General features: G+C 34.4%; 1 pseudogene; it reads left to right on the top strand.

The window, feature by feature from the left end:
- The first annotated feature begins 5,869 nt into the window (after positions 1–5,869).
- LOC141513579 (peptidyl-prolyl cis-trans isomerase H pseudogene) lies at positions 5,870–6,456 on the top strand (annotated as a pseudogene).
- The last annotated feature ends 387 nt before the right edge of the window (positions 6,457–6,843 follow it).

The following is a 6,843-nucleotide window of genomic DNA, read 5'->3' as shown; positions in this document are numbered from 1 at the left end:
GTTCTGATTTGGTCTCATAAGAAAAAGATCTAATTGGAATGGTATTGTTGACTTAAGTAACTAAGCAAATACCTGCTCTTCCTACTTAGGAGAAAGTACTATTTAAAAACTATCTGATAGGTTGTAAATAAATAAAAACAAAATTCCCTATCCAGTTAAAATGTATTATTTCAAATTAAAAACTAAACCAAACAAAAAAGCAAGCAAAGTTCAAATAAAAGTTCAAATAAAGTTCAAATAAAAATAAATACATTTATGTAATTAAGATTTTTAAAAGCTATTTTTGAATGTTTTAGCATTTTGAGTTCTGAAATTCAAAGCTTAAATGGAATTTTTCTTTTCTAATATTATCAATTTTAGAAATATCAGTAAAATATCAGTAAAACTCCAGTAAGTGTAGGGTTTTTATGGAAGGTGGGGGGGGACAGGAGTGAATAGAATGGGATTATGTCACATTTAATAGTTTCACTCTTCCACTTTCCTAAATTCCTTTTGTGAACTTCTGTTGTCTTCTGTATAGGTCTCACTGACTTTTTTTTGAAACTGTCACTTTCCATTCTCTTTCCAATATTATCTACCTAATAATTAAAACTTTGGTTTGTAGAGTCCTTTAGGTGGGAGAAGGGATTACACATCTTTTAAATTCTTACTATTTCATGCACTGTTTTAAGTAATTCAAGGATATTACCTCATTTCAGGAAACAAACATGCACATTGCCTGTGGCTAAAAATGTCTTTTGATGTACCTTTAGCCATCTAATCTCTGACAAGGGATTAAAAAATAAACTCCATCATCTGTCCTCTGGTGACAGAATGCTCATTTCATTTCATTGATTACACATTTTGATTGAGTTTTTATTTCCCATTGTAATGTTTTAAGAATTTTATATGGGTTTTATTCCTGGTTCCTTTCTTCTCCACAAATGGGTTCTCAAATATATTCTTTCCATAATTGTAGCACTTTTGCTCATATTCAGCAAATTTTAATTCGACAAAAGTTGGCATACTTAATAGAGATTTGGACTCATAGTTAAGAATTGGATTTAGGTTTTCTTATGATACATTCTCACCAGATGACCATAATAAAGTCATAAGATCTTAGTTTTCTAGGCAATTTTATTTTATTTTTATTTTTTAAACTTTTTTATTTTTAATTAAGACAATGGGGTTAAGTGATTTGCCCAAGGTCACAAAGTTAGGCAATTATTAAGTGTCTGAGATCAGATTTGAACTCAGGTCCTCATGACTCCAGGGCTGGTGCTCTATCTACTGCACCACCTAGTTGCCCCTTTTCTAGGCAATTTTCCAAGAACTTGAGTTGTAGAGAATGTGTTGATTTACATGGACAAGATTGGGTTTCCTTATGTGGGAATTACTATTTTTTTGCAAATATGGTCCCAATCCTCCAACCTAATGATTATTAGCATCAAATCTATAACACTTTTTTGCATCATGTATTATCCTAAACATATTTTAAAATAAATATCTCATGTGATTCTCATAAAAATTTTGTAAAGTAGTTGCTATTCTTCCATTTTATGGTTGATGTAAATGAGACAAATTAGAAAGTACCCTAAGTCTAAATTTAAACTAAGGTCTTCTTAACTTATCCACTGCTCTGCCAAAAACACAAACATAAATACGTATATATGCATTATACACACATGTATATTGTGTGTATTATATATATGTGTGTGTGTGTGTGTGTGTGTGTGTTCAGAGTGTTCTTAAAACTTTAAACTATGTAAAATTATGTTGTGTTGATTTGGTTATGATATTATTATCATGTATCTATCCCATACAAATGATTATTAATTTTCATACTTTTATCAGAAGGTCATAATTATATAACATCAAAATTATATGATGGTCATTCCATCAATTTTGTATGATTCTGAAACCCCTTAAAAACCCTGAAGTACCTCAGGGTCATTGTTATTAAAATTAACTGTCAAAGTACCATAATGAAAGATAAAAGAGAAATAATGCTCTAATGTTTAAACTTCAAGAAAACAATTCTTGTAAGAAGCTTAGATAATTCCATGTACTATTTCATTTATTCATTTGACATGGCATTACATTTAGCCAGAAAAATAATGGTATTAATGTCATCTTCTCAGATGGAAGTGGCTGTAAAAAAGGGTACTAATCACCTTGGTCTAAATCATCCAAAGCCAGAGTTAGGATTGGTCTCCTATTTTCTGCCTTCAATTGTAGGAAGGCTCTTGTCAACTACAGCTTTTCTTCCCTAAAAGTTCCTCTTAAATAGATAAATCCATCTAGCATGCTTGACTGTATGTCAGACTGGATTTGACATTCAATGGAATAGGAAGCTCCTGACAAAGAAAATTCATTTACCAAATGCTGGTCAGCCCCTTTTCTGCATCAAACCCATAATGATCAAGGTCTGATGTCACAGTCATGCATTCTGAAGTCCTTTCTACACTATAGGTGTCTTTGGAGACAAAGGAAAATGTGAGCCAGAAGGAGGACTAGGAAAATTTGATTTCTTCCAAATAAGAGCTGTATCTAAGTACTAGAGTCTAAGAACATAGAAAAAATGCAGGTATGAGAAATGAGTAGAATCTAAAAGGAAGACTTAGCTACCACTGGGTAAATACAATACACCTAACAATACTTCTAGGTCCTCAAATTAGTGATTGAGTGTTATCATACCACTTGGTTGATATGCTTTCTACCTGGAGAAATGAATTTAATAATTGTCAAACAATGGTAGTTGGACAGAAAAGAGGTCCAGGAGAGAGGAGTTAGTGATTAGGGCAAAAAATATCCTCAGATGAACTTGAATAGTTCTTAATAAAAATCCTAAACATTAAAAATAAGTGAAAATATCCCATACTTCCTTGAATTGTAATATTAAATATTTCTGATGTTCTGTGAGGGATATATGCCAAACCCTCACCTAAACTGTTTAGTTGGATTATGTTTCATTTAAAAAATGTTGAATAGGTTTGAAACAATTTTCCAAAATATTTGGTGAATATATTTTTTATTAACTATTTAGTTCAGTGAAACAAAGCAGTGAAGTTTTGGTTTGTTTTTAATACATATCATTTTATAAATATGAATGAAAGCATATAAAGGACCTTTAAAAATATATACCTTATTATTTGGGGGAAAAAATCAGTACTTATATTCCTAGACTACTTGAGTATACGGAAGCTTAGAGTTTACTTCAGAGTAATATTTCCTTCTAATCAGAATGAAGTGGTAATAGAAAATTTGGAAGTTCCTATCTTTAAAGCATCTTAAAAGCGATATTTTGTAGCTTGAGCAGGCAATGTGTTGATTTAGTACCTGAAATTAGATGAGGGAATTTATCTTTTATTCTAGTAATAAAGTCAGCAGACAATTATTGATCTTGCATCTGTTTTTTGAAATACTGAACTCAATGGAAAACAAGGGACACATTTTGTTTTTTTCTTGTTTGTTTTTGTTTTGGGGGTCTGAGTAAGGAAAGAGTGATTCTGAGCACAAAAATAATATATATACAGTTTAAAAAATATAAATGATTAGGATTCTGATTTCTAATAAATCTTTTTAGTCTTTAAGTAGAGCTGAGTTTTATATATGATTAAAGAAGGTGGTTAAGAGCATGAGGGTACAAATCCTACTCTCCAGGGGTTCATTGAATATTGGGAACATTGCCAGAGAACAGTCCAGTTAATTGCCATAGCTAGCACATCAACCACTAGGTGATTTAGGGGTGTGGAGAAACAATCATCTCTTGGCTCTTTCCAGCCACTACAAAGAAAGAGGAAGAAGGAAAGGGAAGGTAGAAGGAGGACAGGGAGTGTCAAATCACAGCAGTGGGATTATGAGGTTATAGCGTGAGAAGAAAAATGTGTCAAGGGAACAATTCTGTGAGGAATAGTCCTGCCAGAAATGCCCTGATGGTTTGGTCATTCATATTTCTTTTTTTTTTTTACTGTTTTTGAAAACCAGCTGATATTATAAAGTTCTTTCCTACCCCTTCTCCAGTTTGCTTTTCCATAGATTTTTCCTCTGGAACTGGTAAATTAAAAAACCTTGGTAGGATACCTTTAGGATATCTTCAAAATCTGAACTATATTCTTCATTTATAAACTGTATTCTTCCATGCAAATTGAGGGGAGGGGGATTTATTTTGCAGAAATACTTGATTTCCTGCCTGTTTGAAGGTCTCTGTGAATCAATTATAATCAGAAGTCAAGATCTTCTACCATGAATCTATGCAACAATGGAGGCTTCTGAGAATTTATTTATTAGTTTTGTTTTGTTTATTTTTTAGTATTAACATAAAGTTTAAAAGGGAATAAGAATTAATATAACATTTACATGTCTGCCACTCTTGGAACATATTTCTTGCTGATTCAATGATCCCCAAATACAAATGCTATTTTCAGTATATGTAGATATTGCAAAATGTTAAATTTAAGAAATGTAGGTAACATGAAGGGTAAAAAACACTAAAATTGAGCTTTGCAATTCTGAAAAATATAATCCTACATAATTTGAGAACATAATATATCTTCTGTTGTGGTATACCTGTCACCATGTTCCTGGTATTGAGTGGGGAAAAACAACAAAAAGGGCAAACAAATTAGTACTCCTGAGTCTTGAGAACAATGATGCTAGGCATAAATCTTTTTAATTAAGGTATTGTAACTATCTTTGTTTAAAGAGATGGAGAAAATCCAAAGGGATAGAAATTCAGCCTCTATTTGATAATCTCTCTAGACAGAAGCTATTATGACTTAGAATTTGTAGCATCTCCAAACAACAAAGGAATAATGGAATAATTCCACAAAAGGATTATTTATATATATATATATATATATATATATATATATATATATATATATACAATACATAACTTTTAGTGGATATATCATAATCATCTTACAATCCTTTATAGGATTTAACTTTCTACCTGATTAAGAAGGAATTCAAGAAATGGTTCCTTTACTTCTTGTTTGCACTAATGTGATGATGATTTTAATTATTTTATGATTGAATGCTTGCTAGCTAATTTGAAATTTCCCTTTAAAAACTAGTTAAGCCTTTGGATAAAAATTTTGTAAAATTAATTCAGTGCAGGGCATTAATTGAGAATTTATAGTTAAAGAAATAATGGTAAGATTTCTCATTTAGCCGGGATCAGGGATTTTTCAAGTGAAAGTATTAATCTAATGTTATTTTTAATACATAATCTAAAGAAGGAAGGGGTTGTTGGGTTTGATCCATTTTTATTTTCACATAATTATAAAGATACAAGAGCAGCTTCATCCCCTGGTTTCTGACTCAGCAGGTGCAAATGATGATCCTCCAAACTCCAGAGTAGTTGATGCAAATGCACTGGGCAATAGCAGCATAATGGGGATGCCCCAATACTTAAGGTCCTAGCACTTTGAAAGACAGTGAGCAGGACTTCAATCCCAAGACAAAGATGTTTCATATCATGTCTCCGTGACTCAAGAATAGAGCTGTATCTTAAAAACCACAATCTTGGCTAGCCGTGAGTAAGAAATATGAAAGCCCTAACATAGAAAGCTACTATGGGGATAAAGAAGAAAGATAATTTCAGATCAGGACACTGGAAAAAGATCTATATATGAAACCCCAGAGGAGAAAATTAATTGGTCTTTAGCCCAGAAAACTTCTTTTGGAGGAGTCAAAAATGCTTTTAAAAATCAAGTAGAAGAACTGGGAAAAGAAATGAGAGGTATGCAAGAGAGGGACAACAGTTTGGAAAAGGAAACACAAAACTGACTGAAGAAAACAACTCCTTTAAAAATATAATTGAGCAAATGGACAAAGAAAATTTCTTATGAAAATATATTTGGCCCGCTTCTGCTTCCGCTCTGAGATTATGGCCGTGGCTAATTCCAACCCCCTCAGCCCTATCGTCTTTTTTGATGTTAGCATCGGCGGCCAGGAGGTTGGCCGAATGAAGATCGAGCTCTTCGAGGACATCGTGCCCAAGACCGTCGAGAACTTCAGGCAGTTCTGCACAGGAGAACGCAGGAAAGATGGAGTCCCCACTGGATATAAGGGCAGCACTTTTCACAGGGTTATAAAAGATTTCATGATCCAAGGAGGCGACTTTGTAAATGAAGATGGTACTGGAGTTGCAAGCATTTACCAGGGACCATTTGCAGACGAAAATTTTAAATTGAGGCACTGGGCTCCAGGTCTGCTTTCCATGGCAAACAGTGGCCCCAGTACCAACGGCTGCCAGTTCTTCATCACCTGCTCCAAATGTGACTGGCTGGATGGGAAGCACGTGGTGTTTGGAAAAATAATTGATGGACTTCTAGTGATGAGAAAGATTGAGAATGTTCCCACTGGACCCAACAGCAAGCCCAAGCTTCCTGTGGTCATCTCCCAGTGTGCGGAGATGTAATGGAGATCAGTGCTGAATCAGGTGTCCGAGGGGAGGCGCGGCCCCTGCGTAGCCCCAAGGACCGACCACCACCCCGCACCACTCAACCTAGGAAAGTGAGACCTGGCCAGGGTCAGGCCTGGCCCCGGGGGCTCTCGGCACAATGCTCCAAGCCGGCCTGGGCCCCCACGGAAGGCCGCGTTTCTCCTGTTGTAGGAGTCCTTTTGCCCCGTTCAGATGGATGCTCCCACCCTGCACCCCCGGTTCCCGCCCGCCATTGTGATCCCCAGATTGGACCTTTTATTTTTGAATTTTCAACTGTAAATAAAGCTTGTGTTTGGTTGCCAAAAAAAAAAAAAAAGAAAAAGAAAATATATTTGAACCAGACTTTAGAATTTGTGAAATATTCCCCAAGTGATAGTCAAAAGATATGAATAGACAGTTTTCAAATGAAGAAA

This window comes from Macrotis lagotis, chromosome 1, assembly GCF_037893015.1.
Source record: "Macrotis lagotis isolate mMagLag1 chromosome 1, bilby.v1.9.chrom.fasta, whole genome shotgun sequence".
NCBI lineage: Eukaryota > Metazoa > Chordata > Mammalia > Peramelemorphia > Peramelidae > Macrotis > Macrotis lagotis.
The sequence above is the reverse complement of the archived record's forward strand: the minus strand, read 5'-3'. Positions and strand labels throughout refer to the sequence as shown.